Source organism: Talpa occidentalis, unplaced genomic scaffold (genome assembly GCF_014898055.3).
Source record: "Talpa occidentalis isolate TD23 unplaced genomic scaffold, MPIMG_talOcc4v2.1 talOcc4.13, whole genome shotgun sequence".
NCBI classification, from domain to species: Eukaryota; Metazoa; Chordata; class Mammalia; order Eulipotyphla; family Talpidae; genus Talpa; species Talpa occidentalis.
In genome coordinates, this window is record NW_023601322.1 from 80282901 (window position 1) to 80305916 (window position 23016).

At 40.5% G+C, this 23016-nt stretch overlaps 1 protein-coding gene across 8 annotated transcripts in view; it reads left to right on the forward strand.

The window, feature by feature from the left end:
• Positions 1 to 23016, forward strand: part of ZNF608 (zinc finger protein 608) — a 392506-nt gene that overhangs the window by 140415 nt on the left and 229075 nt on the right. For 5 of the 8 annotated variants that reach the window (XM_054694477.1, XM_054694478.1, XM_054694483.1 and 2 more), the window contains exons 1-2: positions 7469 to 7554; positions 22162 to 22249. The gene's annotated coding sequence lies outside the window, so the exon portion shown is untranslated. Of the gene's footprint in view, positions 1 to 7468; positions 7555 to 22161; positions 22250 to 23016 lie in introns of those variants that run through there. The other 3 variants (XM_054694481.1, XM_054694480.1, XM_054694479.1) reach the window with 3 other exon arrangements.

Below are 23016 nucleotides of genomic sequence, written 5' to 3' on the forward strand. Positions count from 1 at the left end.
TTCCCCATTTTTTATTGAATAGTTTCAAATTTTGATATACTAGAAACATGGTTCGTTGATGCTATTTATTACTTGTCTTTCCTTATGAGCTCCCCAATGGAATGTAAACTCCATGAGAACAGGGACTTTTGTCTGTTTTGTGTATTGTTGTATCTCAGTTTTAGAGCAATGTCTGGTAAATAGTGTTGAATCAGTGAATGAGTGAATCAAGAAAAACCATTATAAATCTATTCTTTCCTTTTAGTTTAGGAAGTAATTCCCAGAAACACTAAAAAACTAAGAAAAAATATAAGTTTTAGCTGTTGGAAATGGAGCTGGGCATGGAGAGGATTATTGTGGGCATTTGATGCTTTTCTTCATAAACCTCTTTATTCTATTTGATTGTTTTTATCATGGGCATGTGTAACTGTGATAAAAATTAAAAAATGTGGGCCTCCCTGGTGGTGCAAGGAAAGCACCGCACTATGAAGCAATCCACAGCCTCTGCAGCATGAGTTCGATTCCTGGCTGGCCAGGGAGCAACCCACGTGGCGAAGTAGACATCTCCTGTCTCGCCCGCTGCTCCCCTCAGCAGTGTATTTCAGTCAGTCTGCCTGTTCTGTTCCCTGCTCTGTCTCTGGTGAATCCTCTCACCCCCTGTCTCTGGCCTGTATCCCAGCTCTTGTATGCATAAATAAATAAATCTTAAAAAAAATTCAAAAATGTTAGATACGTGAGCATGGCTGGAAAATCATAGGATAATAACAATGTAGGAAGACTAGCCAACAACAATTTACTTTATAGTAAATTGTTTTAATTTTTTTTTGAGAGCTAACTATTGAATCTGCTAATGGTACATACAGATGATACAAAACAATAAACTTCTTATTGGTGTTGGGTGTAATTTTAAATAGAATTTATTCTATCATGTTTTAAAGTGACTTCGATTTACTTACATGATCCAGCTTTATTTTATTACATTAACTTCCACATATTTCACAATAAGTCTAAAATGTGCAGGGACGTCATCATTTAAGACTTACATAAAATGTAATTTATTGATTCTTTTAGTGTGGGTGGAGAAATAATGGAAATAATTTTCATACACAGATAACTAGCAGATGTGAATGCTTCCTAATTTGAGGAGGGAGGTAGAGAGGAAAGGATAAAAGTAACAAAAATAATTTTGTCTAAGACTGCAAGTGACATATATTCAAACAATTGCTTTTTCAGAGTCTTCAAGCTTGTTTCTATTCAGTGTTTGCTGAGCTTTAGAGAAGGCTGAATCCCACCATGGCAAACTGCCATCTTTGTCAGAAGCAAAGAGCTGTTTACATTCAAGGCACATAATAAGTGCAGTGTGAAGTAAAAAACAGTGTGAGTTCTATTATGGCTGATTAGTCCATTGTACACTGTTACAACTAACATCTTCCTTGTGCTAAAAATAGTGGGAAGTCACGGGACCTTGAGCAGCATGATCCATCAGTACTGTACTCTTTCACGAGATTGCCAACAAAAGCTGCCTCTAACTCCCCAGAAAAATAAAAGGGCCACTTATTCACTTCAGGGTCCTCCAGAATATATCATTTATCTGAGCTGTTAAGAAACCTTACAGAAAATAAGGTGCAGAGAACACACCACTTTTTGAAAAGTAGTTATCTTCTCCGTAGCTTCCTTTTCTTGATAGGATGGTGGACAGGGACATCATAAAAGTCAGTTGGTTGCTGTAAAACTTGCATTGTTAACTGCTTCATAATCCCAGGAACAGTAGAATTAGTGCAATATCGATGCATGGGCCACCAGTAGCCTAAATAAATAAATAAAATAAATCTGTCTGTTTGAAGTGACAGAAACAGAAGAGTGTAGCCTGAATAAACTCGAGTCCCAGGTCATTTCATCACGAAGTCAATAGCTCTTCTCGCTGAAGGGGAGAAAACAAACTGCTTTCTATTCTATTGAAAGCCTGGAAGAATTTGCACTGCAGTAATCCTAAATCCAGAGGCAATCTATTAAGAACTCAGCATTACCAATCCTGAGACTCAACTGATAAGCACATTCTTCCTCCCCCACCCCACATTAATCCTCTTAAAGACTGTGCTAAGTAATGAAAGGGTGTGATGAAAGAGGCCCCCCTTTTTTATTACAACCACATAAACTGCTTGTGTAAATGTTTCATTAACAAACTGTTGGACCAGTATTTAATATCCTTTGCCTCCCACCCCCTGGGCCCCTCGGTGCAGTGCTTCTACGTGCAGCATGACTAAATGTGTGATTTACACATGTTTCAGGGAAACATTCCCACACTTGAATGCTGTTCCATGACAAAGCAAGGGGAGGGGCTGGGAGAGAGGTGTTGAACCTATTGTAGACATTTTAATTTACAATTCTCTCTTTTTATGGGCTTTAAAAAGATGAATGACTTCCACCCACTTTTCAGTTTATGTTTCATTTCTCAGTGTTCCTTCTACGTTTTGGCCTCTGTGTAAGTGCCTTTGGTCAGATAATCTGAGCTTGGTCCTTTTGGAGACGTAATTGGATATTAGATATTCTAAGAAAATGAAAAAGAATTCTAATATGTATCCATTATGCAAAAAAATCCTTTTCTGACCAACAGAGAAGCCAAAATAGAAGACTTTCCATTATTTTAAATATGCTGAAGGATGCCAGATATTTTGTGGAAATATGCAACTAGTGTTTTTTCTCTGTAGTCATCGAATTACAATCTGATATTTTGTGTTCCTTAGCTAATCTAGTAAATCCTAGCAGGATGCCTGCATTATCTGATTATTTTTGGTACAAAAATAAACTTTCCTTTCAGACAGTAAGATATGCCTGTGGCACCTACTAAATTAGTCAATATCCAGTAACAGGATGTATTGATGTAACCAGGAGATACAGAATCAGTCACCTGGAAGCATAATTAAAGTTAAATCATGATACAGTAAAACACGTTATCACATCCAGAGAACTGCTGTTGGACCAATTCCCTAGAAAATACAATTTACGTTGTATTCCAAGTGACTCCAAAGTTAGAAGAATTAGTACGCAGAAAAAATCAAACACAAGCCTTGTGTCTTTTTATAGAAGCACCTGTCCCCCTGGTAATTTTCATTAATTCCAGTTTACCGTGAGCATTTGGCCACAGTTGGGGTCACTCTGCTTGGGGAAGAAGTACATGCGGGTCCCTGTCGTAGTTGTGTCTGTAGCCACAACTAAGGTCTGGTTTCAAAGTGAATGGATTCATTTAGATCAACAATGCCCTGGGGGATAAACGCTTCAGTGTATTCAACCTTAAAAGCGCTGAAAACATCAATACCTTCATAAAGCCACTTTGATTTGTATTGACTATGGTTGTGCTGCTAATTCATATACATCATTGTTTACTTCACAGAGCTCTTAACATGACTTTTGATTTATAAAAATTGTGATTCAATTTCTACCAAGAAGTAGTAAGCCCCAGCCTTCCCCAGATTCTTACCTTCTGTCTGATGTGACAAAATCAAAAGAATTCTCTTGCAGCATAAATAAATTTCTGTATAACAGTTTATATGCACTTTAAAAAAAGTGAACTTTCATAGTAACAGGGAACAGGAAGGTAGATCGTCCAGAGAAGGGCAATCAATTATGTAAGCATGTTATTAATGTGTACACAGCAAAACCATTAATTTACATGGAGGAAAGTTTATAAGCTAGATGTATTTCCCACTCAGAAAATCTTGGTAGGCAAAGGAGAAAATTCACCAGACATGCTAATTTTAATTCCAAGTACTGATGCTTTTATTTACAGGAACCCCTCAGACACATTGCAAAGCTCCATAAATAAGGTAACCCTGTTCCATGCAAATAAGGCAGTCTGCCTTTCCTAGAGTTATTTTCGTTTGTCCGATGCTACGTCGAATGGCGACTCTAAAAATCATTTTCTAGCAGTTCATTTATTTAAATGGCTTTAAACCAAGCTAAATGAGCTTAAGTGACCAGAACTGGATTTTGTTTTGTTATTGGCTAGTTCCCAAGCTATTTTGGATTTTCTTGTGTTAGTCTTATCCAGAAAAACAGTAGAACAAAGGTGTAGATTTTATCAAGGAAAATAGTCATGGCTCCAAAAGTTGCATGAAAATAATATTTAGGCAGGCACATAATTCAAATAATAAGAAGACAAAATGGTGATGGAAGAGCTGGAATTGCTTTTTCTCAGATAAAGATGGGCCCGAACAGAACATATCCATGGCTCAAAAAAATTCACCATTCTGATGGAGATAAACTTAGAAAGCCTGGAGACAGCTCAGACTCGTCAGCATCTCACAGTTAATTAAAGAAGTGAGTGAAGGCATCAAGGCTTGCTCCCTTCTGCCTGAATAATTCACCGCTGGTATCCATTATTAAAACCCGTTACTTCACCAGGATGATTCCCAGCTCGAGATGGATTGGTCTCAGAACCAAGAGATAAATTGTAACAAGGCCTACAGCTATATTAATAAATTGAAATGAACATTTATTTGCTCATCTAATTAGAACTGTAGTTTTTCCAAATAGTATAGTAATGCATTACCCTGACAGGCAGCACTACCTACCTTTTGTGAGATAAAATGAACAGGAGGGCTCTGCCCAAGATTTGGGGTTTCTCTGCATAAAAAAGTTCTTTGGTCGCTGCTGTTCTTTTAAACCATTCATTCTACCACTATGCACTGCCGATCCTATCTCTCCAGGATTGATGGGAGCTTAGCTTTTGAGGTACTTCATCAGAGGCCTGCAAAGAATTGTGCATATAGACCATGCATTCTTCTTTTGTCCTGTCTCTCTTTTTAAAGTGTTGCAGGAGGAAAATGGGAAGAATTTAAAGATTTTCCCCACCCCTCCCCATCTCCATTTCCCTTCATTAGGATTACAAAGCATTTATAGCTCAGGAGCTCAAAGACCCTGTGCTTGGGTCTGGCAGATGCGGGTTTGATTCCTGACTCAATCACTAACTTGGGCATAACCACAATTTCTTCCTCTGAAAATAATAGTACCCATTTCTGCAGGATCCATTTGAAGTTGAGAGAGAATGTCTGCAAAGCGAGGAACCCATAGTGGGTGTCTAATCAATGATAAGTGCTATTATAATTCAGCAGTTCTTGTCCTTCCCTGTTTGCATATTCAGTTGAAAAAATGTGCCACATTCGCATAGAGGAGTCTATATAAAACAGCCAGCACTCAATTTCTGAAGGATCAGAGATGAATGGTGGTATTATTTCAATATAAAACTTTTTCATTATGAATGAAAACGTCCTGTCTCCCCCAACTAGGTTATAAAATCTCAGATAACAGAATTTATGTCTTCTCTCTTTCCTAGCAGAGAGCCTAGGACATAGATGTTCAGTGGATGGTTTTTACCATAATGATGTGCGGCTTTTCTGTAAGCTCCTATGAAATAAACGCTTCTAGTGAACTATGACACACTGACACATAGAGAAGCTAGAGAAGTTGAGCCCTCTTCTTAATATTATGCTGCACTCAAATTCCAATCCATCCTGCTTTGGACTTCAGCTACATGGTCCCGAAAGAGGGACATCTTTTTTCTTAAAATTAGCAGCAATTATATTTATCACATACTCATTTTAAATTTGAAGTCTAGTTGATTGATTACTTTTCATCTGATAAAATGGGAAATTTTTTTTTTTTTTTTTTTTAATTTTCTAGAGGCATGTCTTATTTATTTATTTATTATTTGTTTGTTTGTTTGGTTTATACATGCACTGGGTACAGTCAGAAGCACGGGAGGGTGAGAGAATTCACCAGAGCCAGAGCGGGGAGCAGAGCAGGCAGAAGGACCGAAGTACACTGCTGAGGGGAGCAGCGGGCGGCAGGAGAGGTCTGCGCGCCATGTGGGACCCTCCTCCGGTGGCCGGGGAGCAGCCGGGGATTGAACCGGCTGTAGAGGTTGCAGGCAGCTTCGCAACCCAGCGCTCAACCGCTGCGCCACCGGGGAGGCCCGGGAAATTTTTTTTTAAAGATTTATTTATTTATTTTTATACAAGAACTGGGATACAGGCCAGAGGCACGGGCAAGGTGAGAGGATTCATCAGAGACAGAGCAGGGAGCAGAATAGGCAGATGCACCGAAATACACTGCTGAGGGGAGCAGTGGGTGAGACAGGAGAGGTCTGCGGCACCATGTGGGCATCTCCCTGGCCGCTGGGAATCAAACTCACGCTGCAGAGGCTGCGGACAGCTTCACAGTGCAGCGCTCAATCCGCTGCGCCACCGGGGAGGCCCATAAAATGGGAAATTTTTTAAAGTAAATTTTTGGGTTGCCAAAATGAGCGTCACGTCCCTTAGTGTGCTATTCACCTTGCAGATAAGGCAGAAAATTACTGATGATTTCTTCTTTAGCAGATTCTGGCCAAGACTTCACCATCAGAATAATAGTATTGTTAGTAATTGTTATTATTGTTAGTATTAATAATAGTAATAATAGTATTGTTAGTATTGTTACCTCTCAGCAGGTACCAGGTACCCCCGGTCCCCCGAATGCTCTGAAGGGTCCAGCCATCTGTGTGCTCAAAGGCAAAGCATGCTTAGTGTGAAAAACTTTAACAGAATTGGGCCTCCCCTGGTGGCGCAGTGGTTGGAGCGCTGGGTTGCGAGGCTGCCCACAGCCTCTGCAGCGCCAGCTTGATCCCCGGCCACTAGCGAGGGTCCCACAAAAAAAAAAAAAAAAAAAACTTTAATAGAATTAACATGTATAGAGAGAAAAGAGAAGAAGGGATTAATAGTTTCCAATAAAATACCCAAAGTTACCTATTCCCTTGTGGGTAAGTGCCCAGGCAAACAGAATTGGCCACTAGCAGGGCCCCTGAGAATCAAACTTTTGCAACAAGTCTAAAGCATCTTCCAGCAGGGAACCCTAGAAAAGGGGTGAAAGGGGCCAGGCACGTCTGGGAGGAAAGGAGCAAACTCAGAAAGACAGTTGGCATTCTTGGCCTCCCCACATGTCTCTCAACCATGTCTCCTTTCATGTCCCCCGGGTCCCAGGGGCAAGTCCAAAGCCCAAGCAAGCGAGTGCTTTGTCTCCAAGCCTCCGCCACTGTCGCTCTCCTGAATCCACCTTCCATGTTAAATGGCTTCACCTCGAGGCTCAGCTTCCAACACTCATAAGTGGGTCAGGGACGACGGAACCTCCCTAATCCTTTTTCTCTGGTGTAGAAAACTGCTAAATAGGACAAACTTCAAGAAGGAAACCCGTTCTGGAAAAAAAAAAAAAAAAAGCCTAGGTAAAAGGAAAATAATTTACAAGATGCTTGTAGCCCCCATGTTTGGAAAGTCCATGCTTCGTCACTTTGCTTGCACGAAGGACCTACCTACACCTGTACCTGTTTTTGCTAACCCCAAAACCCAAAACCCAAAAAGGAGCCTCACATTTACGACAAAAGCCAAAAAGCTACATTCGCCATCAGCTTTACGGCAGTTTTACGGCAGTTTTACGGCAGCTGTACAGCCGGCCCCGCCCGACTGCGCGAGTGCCCTGGCCAGGCTCGTCCCTGCGAACCACCTCATTCAGGTGTGTGTTTGTCCTTCATTCCCGCCTTCACTATATGTGAGTGTGATTTTAGATTCTGTGTGTTATTTGGTATGATTTGTTAGGTTGGTTTGGGGGCCTGGGAATGTTTAAAATGTTTTCCTCCGTGATAAAGCCGTCTCTGCTTTGTGCCATTTCAGTGAAGGGTTTCATAGGAACAGTCTGCTTTCAGATATGGGGAACTTGCTATTAAAAACCTGTATTATGGGGCCTCCCTGGTGGCGCAGGCGGTTGAGCGCAGCGCTGTGAAGCTGTCCGCAGCCTCTGCGGCGCCGGTTCGATCCCCACTGGCCTCGGAGCAACCCATATGGCACAGCAGACCTCTCCTGTCTCGCCCGCTGCTCCCCTCAGCAGTGTATTTCAGTAGATCTACCTGTTCTGCTCCCCACTCTGTCTCTGGTGAATCCTCTCACCCCCGCCCCCCCCCACACACATCTAGCCTGTACCCCAGCTCTTGTATAAATAAATCTTTAAAAAAAAAAAAACAAAACACCTGTATTATTGCCAAGAGATCTTACAGTACTGTTGGGCAGTGACTTTTTTCCCCAGTGCAAAAAAGTTGGTCAGTGTCAAGTTTTAGGATATCTAAACAAATCCAGTGCATTGTCCCACTCCATGATCGATATAATGCAAAGGGAGGCAGCTTAAACATTCTTTCAATAATTAATTCTGCACACTAAATAGTCCATACATTGTTTAAAGACAAAATATATTCAAAGTAAATTATTTTAATAAGGCCTAGCAACTTTTTTTTCTATGTAAAGCTAAACCAAGTGTAAAAAATACGAGTGCAGAAGATTGTAAAGTAAGATGTAAGAGTCATCCCTCAAGCCAGGGCAAACAATTCCTCTAATTGTAAGCATTATGAGTACCTTCTGTATATGTGCTTCCAGAAACTTCGATGCATATGCAATTATATAAAATATATGTGTGTGCTTCCTGATTTGTTCTGTTACACCAGTGAATTTGAACTAAACATATTACTGTATAATTTTTTTAAGATTTTATTATTTTTTTTTATTTATGCATACAAGAACTAGGGTATAGGCCAGAGGTTGGGGTGGAGTGGTGAGAGGATTCAGTGGAGATAGTGGGGAGCAGAACTGGCAGTTCTGCTGAAATACATTGCTAAGGGGAGCATGGGCGAGACAGGAGAGGTCTGCTACGCCATGTGGGTTAGCTCCCTGGCAGGGAATCGTACTCACGCTGTGGCGGTGATAGTGCTGTGCCTAACCCCTGAGCTACCAGTAGGTCCTGTATAATTTTTTTTAAGCTTAATGTATCTTTTATTTTTTCACATCATCACCTATTTTAACAATTGTGTTGCACAGGTTGTTTTTTTTTTCTGCATAGATACACTATATTTTACTTAACTCTTCCCTAGTTGATAAATATTTAAGTTGCAGGTTTGTTTGTATTGTAAATGATGCTTTAGTGAACATCCTTGGCAGCTATCTTTTTGTTTACATACTGTTTGAATTGATTGATTCATACAATGAGTTATAAAAAACACATTGGCAAATTTTCTCCAAAATGTCATTTAAATTTTTTTCCAGCATTTAACAGGGTACCTTTATAAGTAAAAAAACACAGTTCAAGTCCAGTCAAGTCGTAGTAAAGTATTCCTTCTAAACAATTAGCTATGAATTATATTCATTTAATGGTAATTATGCTGTTTGACAAATGCAGTGTTCACTCACTGATTAGAGAATCATCAATGCACCTCATTCAAAGCAGAATGAAATGACCCAAGATGATGGTCTGAGCTCAATCAATGCCATAGAATCTCCAGGAACAGAATTTCAAATGCGAAGTAGAACTAAACCTGGAGACATTTCCACTATCCTAGATTTCTTCAAGGCAGTTTTTAAGTTTAGTTTTCCTGATTAAAATTGCCAAAAACATTCCAGCACCATCACCCTTCTTTTGCTAATGGGAAAGCAAAATGCAAGTAGAATGTATTGCCATCTTATTAAAGTTACATTACTTTTTTTTAGTGTGAAGCCATTAGCTATGAGGAAAAATGTGTGTAGAGAGCTTTTCAAGACTGGCTTTTCAGAAGGAGAAGAGATGAGGAAAGCAAAGGAATGGTTCTAAGCGTGTAATGGTTTCTGCTTAGGGTAAAAGAGAAATTAGATTTTTAACCCTACGAGGGAGGCAGTTTCAGTTCTCACCTTGCATAGTAGTAGAATCTTTGACTTTTAGCTGATCACATGGCTGCCCAGATTAAGGACCTTGTGGTTAAAGGGTGGCCTCATTTATTTTGTGTAATAAATTACATGTAAAAATATCGTAACTTCCAGATTTACCTTCAAAGGAAAGAGAGTTCCCCCCACCCCTTCCCTTTCTCCCCCCCTTGCCAGCTGAAGTGCCATTGTGTTTCAGAGTTGTCTTGGACCTCTGTGACAAGGAGAATGTCTTCATGACTGAGAAGCAGTGAGACAGAAAGTCAACATGAGTCATCTACCTTGTGACTTACCTTTCGTAGACCACTACAGTTTAAAGAACTAAGCTTTAATTTTTTATTTATATCGTATTTTGGATTCCTAATCCAGAAGGCAGACATATTGGGTTGTTGGAAAAGTCATGACGGATATTTTCTATGTTTTTCAAGCAAAAATGCATCATGACTTTTCCCACAGCCCAATGTAACCTAACGAATAAAAGGCTCCAAATTTTGGAATTCTCAAACAACTTAGATTATGGGTCTTGGGCTTAAGCACCTCTCTTAGCAGTACTATATTTTCTTACTGGTCCGTTTGTAGACTATGTGTCTCCTGAATTTAGTGTTTCTCTCCCTTGCAGCTAAAAAGCAGCTAGAAGGGCTGAGTACTTAAGAACATTCTGTATTACTTTGGAGTTAGTAGATTGCTTTCCTAGAGACTGAAAAAATATCTTGGCCTGTTTGATATGCATCAACTAGCTTTACCTGCCTGGAGTATTGCCCTCCCTTACCCCACCTCTTCCATAGAGCAAATTTAACGTTTTCGTTGCTATCACTTGAAGAATCCTCCCACCCCAACCAAGCCTGCCACCAGTTCTGTTACCTGAATCTATTTCCGTTCGAAAGTACATTTGACTGTGCAAAACAAAGGACTGAAAAATGGTTGCTTCGACCTCACAGAGGAAGGAGGGATGCCATGCATATAAAGAAGTCAGGTGACCGTTACTCTGCCTCTGATTCTCTGCACAGTTTCTTCATGACCTGCTGCCACGTAACTAAGTAACTTCTTGCTAAGTAACTTCTTTATATATACAGTTGGCCAGATGTGTGTTGTGTGAACACTCCTGGCCACAAAGAAGGCTGAGACTGTGGCTTTTAGATCTGGACACAGGGCCACTTCCACCAAATCAGAATTTTTGCTGCGGAAAAAGTCAAAATAGCAGGTGGTTTTATTTTACATAAGTCATGAGCCCTTCTAAAATGTCAACACTTTTTTTTAATTTTATTTATTTATACAAGTACTGGGTACAGTCAGAAGCGCAGGAGGGTGAGAGAATTCACCAGAGCCAGAGCGGGAAACAGAACAGGCTGAGGCGAGGAGCGGGCGGCAAGAGAGATCTGCGCACCATGTGGGACCCTCGCCCGGGGGACGGGGATCGAACCAGTGCTGCAGAGGCTGTGGCAGCTTCGCAACCCAGCATTCAACCATTGCACCACCGGGAAGGCCCTAAAATGTCAGCATTTTGAGGGTTTATTCCAATGCAAGAATTTTGTGTTCTCCCCGACACCAAGCACTTGCCCTTTATATTTCCCTAAATACATGTTGAGCCATTCAGGTTCACCTAAATGAAATGCTTTTTTTATTTGCTTGATACAGCCCCCCACATTTTGGGCATTGCTACTAAAAAATGCTAAAAAGGCACATTACTCATGTAGTGTGACTCGTGACAGGGTTCCAGGATGGTCGTGCTAAGTATGACAGAGCCTTCCACACCCAGCACTGCTTTCTTGCTCACTGTTCTTTGGCGGGAAAGAAGAGGATCCCCTGTGCTTCAAGAAGCATGTCAGACTGTTTTCTGGAAGGAGAAAGAGAAGAGAAGTGAAAGGAAGAAAAGGATAAGAAAGGAAAATATCAGACTATGTGACATGGCTGGGTTAGGTGAGCTTCTTTCCCTCTCAAACCCTAGGAGCTATAGCAAAGAATTTAAATAAAACATGCTGTGTTTCCAGCTCGCTGTTAGTGATGTCCTAGGATCACTGTCATTTTTCTCCTTCTGGGAATTCAATTTGTCCCTATTATACCAAGGTCACGGATTGAGGAATCTTTGTGGCCATCAAGCCTCTGCCTTTGAAGCAAAGGGTCAGTGCATTAGTACAAAAGGGAATTAATCCAGTGTGCCGACTCACCAAACGGTGGTTAATTCATTTAAAAGGAATGACCAGCGTTCCTATTCTAGGTTTCCATCTGGACAATCAGAAGCCTCCCTTCTCCCAAACAAGAACTTCATTAATGAATATTCAACGGAAAGTATTACTTCATTGTCAGCTCTAATTGCTAGTTTTACCTTATTAGTAGAAGCTTTTCTGTGGCTGAGCCTGACATACATTTGTTTGCACACTGTTATTAGTCAAGACTCAGTGAAGTCTTGTAATTAACACCTCCACATTATCTCATGCAGTGAAAGCAAAGACAAAACCAGATGACTCACTTTTTTTCAGCTTTGCTCTTGTTTTCTGATATAAGAAGCACTTAAGGAGAAGTGTAAGCTCATCAGAATGCCATATGGAGCCAACAGCAACCATAAAAGGGTTTTCAGGAAGCAGTGCATGGAAGTTCATTAAGTGAACAACACTACGATCATCATGCTGATTTAAAACTCTAGCCAGCACTAATAAATTGCACAGGTACATTACCTGCATCACATTCAGCACCCATTCCAGATCACTGGTGAAGGATCTACAGTTCCTAAGAAGCAGGGGAGATAACATCTTCTCTGTAAATATGAAGAAGTTAATGATTCACTTGACAATTAAATAGCTTTCAGAAATCTTATCAGTTTAAAGATAAAACAAAGCGAGACAATAGCTGTATTTTAGTTATTCCTACCATTGAAAACACTGTCTGAAAGCTAGCTCCCAGTGTTCTATAATTGATATTTCCATGGAAAATGGGAGTGGGGATAGCGATAATATCACCAGCTCATATTTCAGTTTTATATTTGGAAAGAGATCTTTTTTCAAATGCCTTCTAAAATTTCTAGCAAAGGAGATTTGTAAAGCCAAGATATCATTCCATCTTATACCTGGAGTTTGTGAATAAATCCTAATTTATTTTTCTTTTTTTAAACGCTAAAGCAAAACACCAAACCTTAACAAGAGAGATTCCACCATGTGAAAATTTAATTATGAAATCTTCAAAAGCTGACACACTTTAAAAGAAAGAATTGCTGATTTCCTGTTCGGAAATACTTCTGTCCTAAGACGATATAAACAAAGAGAAAAGTAGCTACAGTAGCAAAGAGGAATAATATATATACAGTGGCAAAGCAACCTTTCAATTAGCAAATATTCTCAAAGCAATGAAAACTCTGGCTAGTAAATTAAAGCTGTTATTATGCACAACTTGTCCCAGCACCATCCCGTCTTGTGGACATGACTTTCTCACCTTAAAGGAAACTCCACTTGAGTGTTCTCTGCCCCTTCCAGCTGCCTTACTCTTTCATTTTCTCGTCTTAACCTCCATCCCATTTTATTTTTCCTACCGAGCCCAAATATCCCACATCTGTTTTCTCAGTGGTTCCAGGACTTGACCCCCTCCAGTCTGACTTTTTGGCTTGTTTACAAATGGTAACAGTCTGAAAATTTTAATGGGCCACGGTCTATATTAAATTTCTGATATACTTTTTAAATGTTTTGTTTTTTTTTAAGATTTATTTATTTATTTATACAAGCACTGGGTACAGTCAGAAACGTGGGAGGGTGAGAGAATTCACCAGAGCCAGAGCGGAGAGCAGAACAGGCAGACTGACAAAGTACAATGCTGAGAGGAGCAGCGGGCGGCAGGAGAGGTCTGCGCGCCTTGTGGGATCCTCGCCCAGCGTCCGGGGATTGAACCGGCACTGCAGATGCTGTGGGCAGCTTCGCAACCCAGCGCTCAACCGCTGCGCCACCGGGGAGGCCCATTAAATTTCTAATATTAGAAAAATATCCATCAGAAGAAAAAATGGACATTGCCCCTGCTTGCCGGATGACTCCGGAAACCTCCCTGCTGGGCTTGTAAGAAGGGACAATGTGGCCCTTATCAAGTCACCAGTCTGAGCCACACTGGTTTATCACTTTGTGCCTGCACATGGGCTGATGTTACTGAGTCACTAGTGTTACTTCATCCTTGTAAGATTGGGGAACATTTTTAAATATGATGGCTTCATCATTGAGACCCAGGGGGCCTATCCTAACTCCACTATTTAAGGCTCTGTTGAAACCAGGGAAGATTTTGGTCGGCAGGACTTTGGCTGCATATCTGTATGTTAGCTCTGTCTAAAAATACCACCATGAAAACATTTCACATTCATGCCCCTGTGCATGTTTTGGCAATAGATGGCTACTTTGCCCCACTGGTGCCATGTTGACCCCAGGTTTAAGTTTCTGCGTATCTATTGCACCAGAAGAGCACAGTCTGAAAATAGAAACACGAACTGTTTTGTCGCCATTGAATGGGAAGGCTAATAATAGCATTGCTTCATTGTTTGGCATGGACTCAAAGCTACCCCGCCAACAAGCAGCAGCGCATGCTGCAGTAACCAAATCATAAAATTTCTCGGGGGAACCGTGCAGCTTTTCAGAACATGTTTTATATTCTGGGATTGCCCAGGAAGGAAATAGTTCTGAAGTTGTTTTGACATAAGTGTGGTTTGTTTCCAATTTGAAGACGGAAGGGGGCTGGAGAGAGGAGCTAGGAGGTCAGTTGCAGAAGAGATGCAAAAATGTCGTTAAGGAGTTCCTGACAGGTGGTGGGAGGGCAGTGACTGGGGAGCCCAGGCCTGGCGGGGAGTTTGTCCCTGTCAGGTTCCCAGTGCGAGCTCAGCACTGCCTTTCACACTCCTATTATGTTTATTTCTGTTGAACTTAAAGAGTGACCTTTTCAAAACTGCAGTGCATTGTTGACCCACATGCATTTTTGAGACCTAATTTCCCTGAATGCCTTCCTTGTTCCTGCAGAAGAGAACTCTGTTTGAGAAAATAGGAAGAGGCTGAGAATAAAGAGCATTGGAATGGAAATCTTTCAGGCATTGAATTCTGCCTGCTATTAATAATTTAGAAGTGTTTTTAATGCCCTGATATGGAAGGAAGGTTTTCTGACACCAAAGGCATCTAAATATTAATTTCAGAGGAATTGGTTGTTACAAGCAGTTAACATCCATTTTGTTAGTTGACCTCCCAAGGAAGGTTAATGCACTAAAATCTGGTCATTAAGTATAGTAACAAATGTTTTTTCAGGGAGGTTATTACTATCATAAACTCTAATCCATGGTTCACAGGCAGCAGCCTCTAGTGCAGTGCACTGACTAATGAAGAATTAACTATTTCTGAGCAGTTAATAAAGATTTTTCCCCCCCACCAATCAACATACTCTACATGATCCTTATAATTACTAAAAGCATTAAGCTCTGGGTATGAGTGCCTACATGTCAGACCAGAATTCTGCTCTGAGTAAATGACAAATGGCAAACCTAATCCCATTTCACTTAATTTTTTTTTTCTAACATGTTCGCTGAAATAAGAAATAATGGAATTCCTAAGTATTAGAAAAAGATGGTCCAGTGTGAAGCGTTTGCTAAATGAGTATTGATGAGGTCTTTAGTCATATTTTATTATGATGGAAGATTTTATACTCTGGCTTCGTTCTTGCTGGAATCAAGAGTTAATTGGCTCCAAACAGACGTTTTTTTGCTTGCCTGTTTGTTTTATTTGGTTTTGCCCTCACTAAGGAGCAAGCTCATCCACAAGAACAGAGGAAGCAGAGACTTGTGTGAGAAACACTAATATCTGCCTCATAACAATAAGAGGGAAAAGGTACAACCTAACCTTTCTAAAAACATCCGGGCAGTGTTTTGCTTTTCAATGGAAAGGTCGTTCAGAATTAATTAAAGTCACTTTCCCGCTGAGGACCCAGCATTTGGCTTTACTTTGAAGGCTCAAAGAAAGTTGCTTACACCAGTTTCTTAGAGACCCAGATTTAAAACAGCGCAGTCAAAGCCATGGGTCGTCTTTAAGGCGAAGTAATCTTTTCGAAGCCAAAATCTGATCAGTTAATACACTGGACCCTTAGGTGCCTCTGAAAACACAGGCCAGAGTTGACAGTGTACAACAAAAACCAAAAAAATCGCTTACTTTCTCCTAGAACACTTAACCCCTAATTCAAGCTGGATGTTTCTCCATATTTTACATACTCTTTTCCCTTCTTTTTATTTTAAAACTAAATCGTGTGGTTGGGACAGGGTACCCTTTATTGAACAGTGAGGAGGGAGAGAAACCATAGCTAAAAACAGGGGGGAGAAGTAGGAGTGGGAAGTTGGGGCAGTGGGAAGACTTTGTCTTACAGAAAAGGAAATGTAATTTGGCAAAGGTTTGTAGTACCTACAAAAGCTTTGACAGGAGTCAAATACACTGATGGTCGCTCACCATCTCAAAATTATTTCTGTGGAGAATACAGCACATTGTCCTACTTAAATAACATATAGGGCTGGATTATGCGCATTATGACTTCTGGGAGCATTATTAATTTATTTGGCACTTTAGTTTTTGTAAGATAATGACACTGAGTCCAACTTAATATTGAAGACTTTCATCCTTTCTCAGCCTCAGTTTCCTCAGCTGTAGAATGATGGTATGATACCAACTTTGTGGACTAGTTGTAAAAATGAAAGATAGTATATACCCAATGTAAGAAGGGCCTGAAACATACTAGGATGAATTAATCTTGCACTATGTTCATTGTTTAATGTAGTTTACATATAAAATGTTTACATTTTATAAATGTTTACATTTTATAAATGTGAACCTTGTGGGTTCAAAATTAGCATCAAAGGAGTATATTTGCCTGACTTCTGAGAACAGGGACTTTTTACTGAGCCTGGCTCATCCATCACAGCCCCATCACTGGACACAAAGCCTTCCCTGGTTACTTCAGCCAGAAATAAACTTTCTAGCCTCTGTGCTCTAATTTGCCTTGTGCTTTTCTCATACCATTCTTTACTCTCAGTCTTTGCCTAGAGTTATGCATACACAGATCTTAGATCTGTATTCCCAGCACTTAGTGCAGTGCCTTAAACACAGGGACTAAAGAGGGTTGGTGAATTTCACTAACTCCTGTGGCAGTTTTTCTGGATAACCCATGGTAGGGGGGTGGTAAATGAATGGATGACTTTGGAAGCCACTTGCTCTTTCTGTAATCTGTTGTCATGTGTATTCCCTCTCATCTTTTTTCCATTTCTGAGTCTCTAAATGTATGTACTGCCCCTTCTCCAGCTTCTCCCCATGGGTGATCAGCTGACAGTAAAAAAAAAAAAAAAAAAAAAAAATCCAACAGACAGGAGGCAGGTGTTTGGATGACTGGATCAGTTCTAAGCTGGTGTTTGCAGATCAGGGGTTTCCTGCACTTTGGCAAGGATTCTGAAGTGAATGCAGTAAACAGGAAGCTGCAGATTGAGACTCTATGAAGATGAATCAAAGTGTCTTTGAAGTCCCTGGTTTCTCCATATCCTTCTTGCCATAGCCTTCATTGTTCATAGGAATCACAGAAAGAAAGGTTAACATTCCAGGATTACTAGTGATTTGCCATGTTGACCTTTGACATGCTCTTTGACCTCTTTGAACTTCAGTTTTTTCATCAATAATAACTTACCCTATTTTAATTACTCTTAGACTTAGTAGGCAAGTCACATGAGATAAGGATGTGCAGAATTTAGTTGAGAGAAAAGTATGTTAGAAGAAATATAGTAGTGCTACTACAACTGGATTGGAGGAAGATTGGCTAAGCTAGTATAACATTTTTCCTTAACAATTAATGTGATCCAAATCAATAATATTAATGATGAGAAAAAATAGATTTGCTTAAAAGCGAAAGACTGTTAAAAGCATGATGACACCATAGAAATTAAGTTTAATTCCTTGTTACAATAAGTTAAAGCTATCGCTATAGTCACCCTCATCATGTTTTGTTCTCGCCCTACCATTGAATATGTGATACATTTGGAATCAAGAAAATGTTTGAGACATTATCAAATAAAAATGGTTTTCCTGGTTTGACCTGTGGTGGAAATCAAGGCTGTCAATTTAACACCCACCCCTTCTCCCTGCATGTGTGCTTGGTCATTATTCAGCAGTGAGCAAATGGTCTCAATGACTCTTAGCAAATCCTGAACGTATGTAATTTCCATTCCCACCACCAATTTCAGTCAAGGCAGTTCTGAAGTGGAGCGAATGAATTTAAGTACAGGGTTGACATTGCACTGCACTGAGTGCCGCTCCAAAGGAAGAGCAATGCAGATGCTTGAAAACACACAGTTGAGAGAATGATTGAAAATCGGTTCAATGTCTTCATCCTCTGAGAATATGTGTGTGTGTGTTTAGAGTCGCTCTTTCATAAAATGTGTATATGTCTGTTTTGATTCTGAAGCTTCCCTCTGCCGTGGGTAGGTTTCACAGAGGGGTTCTGGCTTGTAAAGGTTAACCATGCAGAAATCAAGGCTTTGTGCATTTTTGCAAAGGTCACACTCATCAGCAGTTCCGGAAAGACTGCTGGGCAGGGCCATGGTAACCACCCCATGATTGAACCGTGGCTCTGGGTTTCATTTCCTTAAGAACACTGCACAGTCTCTGGTTGTGTCACTAAGAGATAAAGAGGCTGCTCAGTCACTTGAAATTCAATTTGTACATTACTCAAATCCAGCCCACCTCTTTCCTTCATGGTGTTTGGCAGCTGCTTGCTGGCACTCTGCATTTCAAATGCCTGAGCTGCAGGAAGCTGGTTAATAAATGGGATAGGTTTTGATTAATGTAACAAGCCGAAAATAGACCATGATGTAATGCACATCTCAGCAGGAATCACAGATCACGTTCGAGGGTTTCAAGGGACCATGCTTAGCAGAGAGGTTTCTACAAAGAAATGTATTTATGTTTTCATGGCACCTTGAGGGGTCAAACTGCAGTATGTGTACATTTTGGACCTGGAATCCTGCCCTGTGGGTCTATGAATAGCATTTGTACTTGACCACACAAGAAGCTCTAGAGAAAGCTAGATATTTGGCATTGACTCGGGGCTACAAAGGGTCATCTCTGCTTCACCAGAAATCCGGGTGTTATTTTTTTTTTTTTAAGAGCAGTTGCTAACAGAAATGATAGTAGCAGAATTCTGGTAGTATCAGTAAACTCAGATTTAAGGAATGGAGTTTAGTTTCATCTAGTGACATAGAAGCCTCATGTCACCCTCTGCATAAAGGCACTGATTTCACTTTTTTTTTTCCTCTATAGCTAAAATAATTGGGATTCATTTTGCTTGGTTCTGAAGAAAAAGAGCAGAGAAAAGAAAAGCAATAGCTTTGCATGTCAAGTTGCCCTTAAATTCGCTGAGGAATGGTGTATTATATAAAAGACATGTAGCGTCATTTTTCTTAAGTGAGTAATACTGAAAAGTTAAAAACAGTCTGGAATGGACTAAAAGGAAGAAATAAAGGAAATAAATTCACTCCTCTTAACTGCTGTTTACTGAATCCAAGCATTGTGAGTTGCTTGAAATCACTTGGGGTATTCGGTCAAAGTGTGTGTGTGTGGGTGGTGTCATAGGAGTAGGAGGTAGGTACAATCATCTTCTCTTGCTACAAATAAAATCAGACTGTTGGAAAATAATTTAATTTTTATATTTTTCCCTACAGGTAAATTTCATTTTCTCTGCTAGGAGAACTTGTATAACTTATGAATGGTCTCACACTGATTACTGTAAAGTAGTTGACTTATTTAAAGTTACTTGCCTGTGAGAGAAAGCCAAAATTAGCACTGTTGGGCCTTTTGAGTAATTTTTTCTATTCAGCTTGCCTGTATAATCAAAGTATTTTGTTATGGGACATTCAACCAGCAAAACCAGCGCATAAATTTGATAAAAATATAATCAAAATCATAGGTTTTATACAAATAAGTTAATTTCAAACAGCACAGAATTCTCCCATTCATTGGCCACATTTCTGACCAAGTCAGATGTTTAACAAAGGATTATCAACAATTAAATACAAGCCTTCATCACCATTTGATGGCAACCAACGTTGTATAAAACATATTGTAGTGCATGATGTCTTTCAAAAAATCAAGTTTCCTGGATCTTGTCGACGTAGTCTTATTTGAAAAAAAGGATCTTTGCATATATATCCTTAAGTTAGGATTGGTGTCATCCTGAATTTGAGTGTGCCCTGAAATCAATGACAGGTGTCCTGTGAGCCAAGAGTAAAAGGGAAGAGACACACACACAACAGAGAAATTGATATGAAGACTAAGGCAGCGGTTACAATGATGCTTCTGCAGGCCAAAGAGTGTCAACGATAACCAGCAGCCCCCAGAAGCTAGGAGAGACATGTGGGAGAAATTCCCCCTCGTGGTTCATAGGAAGAACCACTTCTGTTGATAGTTTGATTTTGAACTTATGCCTCTAGAGTTGTAAGAGAAAAAATTGTTACCCATTTTGTGCTTACTTAAAATACATAAATTAGCTGTTTTGTCATCAAAACACAGGTTCAGTAAGAGGAAGGGCAATTAATATAGAAAAAGACACTTATAAGGGCCTCCCCACTGGCGCAGCAGTTGAGTGCTGGGCTGCGAAGCTCTGCAGCGCCAGTTCGATCCCCGGCTGCCGGGTGAGGGGTCCCACATGGCGCGCAGACCTCTCCTGCCGCCCGCTGCTCCCCTCAGCAATGTACTTCATCACTCTGCCTGCTCTGCTCTCCCCTCTGGCTCTGGTGAATTCTCTCACCCTCCCAACCCGCGCTTCTGACTGTACCCAGTGCTTGTATAAATAAATAAGTAAATCTTTCAAAAAAAAAAAAAAACTAAACAAAAAACACTACCTTTTAAAAAAAAAAAAGAAAAGAAAAAGACAATAATAAAAAGAGAAAGGAAGAAGAGAAAATTTACTTGAAAAGTCCAATCGGGAACAATCTAGAGAAGCTTAGAAGAAAACTGGCAAGAAAATGTGAAGGGCCTCCCCCCGTGGTGGCACAGTGGGTTGAGCACAGCACTGTGAAGCTGTCCGCAGCCTCTGCAGCAGGAGTTTGATCCCAGCTGGCCAGCAAGATACTCACATGGCGCAGCAGACCTCTCCTGTCCTGCCCGCTGCTCCCCTCAGCAGTGTATTTCATCAGTCTGCCAGTTCTGTTCCCCACTCTGTCTCTGGTGAATCCTCTCACCCTTGTGCACATCTGGCCTGTACCCCAGCTCTTGTATACATGAATAAATAAATCTTTAAAAAAAAAAAAGAAAAAGTGGAAACCGAAGTTACAGCAATATCAATAAGAGGAATATGGAGACTTTAGCTAAATTTAGTAAACATTTTTTGAAAGACAATGACTCAAAACAATAAATGATTATTAAAATTACCTATACTTAGATAGTGAAGTACAGTGTGTTCTGGTACAATCTTTCTCTGATGCACAACGGACGGTTGGGTGGATGGGTGGATGGATGATAGATGACAGACATATTATAAAAGTTGGTTCACATGATAAATGGAGAACAAGATGTCTGAGGATGTGCTTTCTGCAGGCTGGCGAGCCAGGGAGCTAATGATGTCATTCAGTCTGTCTGAATCCCTGAGAACCAAAGGAGCTGGTGTCTAAGTCTAAATGTCAAAAAAATAAGAGTCGTTGGGCCTCCCCTGGTGGTGCAGGCGGTTGAGTGCAGCGCTGTGAAGCTGTCAGCAGCCTTGTCAGTGTGGGTTCGATCCCCGCCGGCTGGCGAGAATCCCACGTGGTGCTGCAGACCTCTCCTGTCTCACCCGCTGCTCCCCTCAGCAGTGTATTTCAGTCAGTCTGCCTGTTCTGTTTCCCGCTCTGTCTCTGGTGAATCCTCTCACCCTACCGCACATCTGGCCTGTACCCCAGTTCTTGTATGATTGAATAAATAAATCTTAAAAAAAAAATAGGGCCTCCCCTGGTGGCGCAGTGGTTGAGCGCTGGGGGTCCCACATAGCGCACAGACCTCTCCTGCCCTCAGCAGTGTATTTCCTTAATCTGCCTGATCTGTTCCCAGCTCTGGCTCTGGTGAATTCTCTTACCCTCCCACACTTCTGACTGTACCGAGTGTGTGTATAAATAAATAAAAATAAATCTCAAAAAAAATAGGAGTTAGGGTGTCTAAAGGTAAAAGAAGATGGACTTCCAGTTCAAGTAGAGAACAGATTCTCCCTTTTTCTGATTTTTTGTTTTACTCAGACTCTAAATAGGTTGGATGATGACCTTCAACGTTGATGAAGGAATTTTTTTTTCAGTCTGCTGATTCAAATGTTAAATTCTCCTCCAGAAACCCTCCCACAGATATACCTAGAAATAATGTTTCACCAACTATCTAGGTATTGGTTAGCCTCCTCAAGTTAACATCTGAATGTAACCATCTCTGACATTAATGTTTTCTTTCTCCAGTGTAGGAGCAGAATGCAGCAAACCACCCTGGAACAAAATTCTTGAAATGCCTGGTCTTCCTCTTGACTGAGTTCAGTCTTAACTTCAGGTAGGTGCTTTCACCTAGTTCTTCCTCTTGTGTATGCTACCCTTATCTCTGTAATTAGCAACCTTGGCTCTTCCAGCCTCTTCCACTGAGCACCCTTCACCTTTAAAAGAAAAAAAAAGATAAAATATTATGTTTACTAAGGTATTTATTAGAAATTTATAATTTTTAAGTCTATGTTAGTGTTGTATTAAGGTTATTTTTGTTTTCTTGGTACTGTGGTTAGAAAGTTTCAGACATTTGAGTGACCTGATCCAACCTATTTAATCAATGAGTCACTGTACAATTTTGTAGAACATGAAGTTTTTCAGGAGCACATGTATCCATAATAGCAGAAATGCTTATATATGGAACCTCACTTTTGCACATTATTCTATAAGACAGGTGAAGCAAATTATCTCATTTTAACTTTGCTCTTTAGTAATCTCTACTCTTTCAAATAACTAGCAGCAAAGACTCTGCTTTTTTCTAAGCTGATTACTCAGGGGAAATAAATTGAACTTACCTTTCTGGAATCCAGGGTCATGATTGCAGTGATCATCCCATCCACTCATGCAGTGACCCCCTCAATGTGCCTATAAAGTTTTTTTTTTTTTTTTAATGCATACAAGAATTGGCCAGAAATGCAGAGGGTGGGGGTGAGAGAATTCACCAGAGACAGATTGGGGAACAGAACAGACTGACTGACTGAAATACACTGCTGAGGGGAGCAGAGGGCAAGACAGGAGAGGTCTGCTGCGCCATGTTGGTAGCTCCCTGGTCAGCTGGGG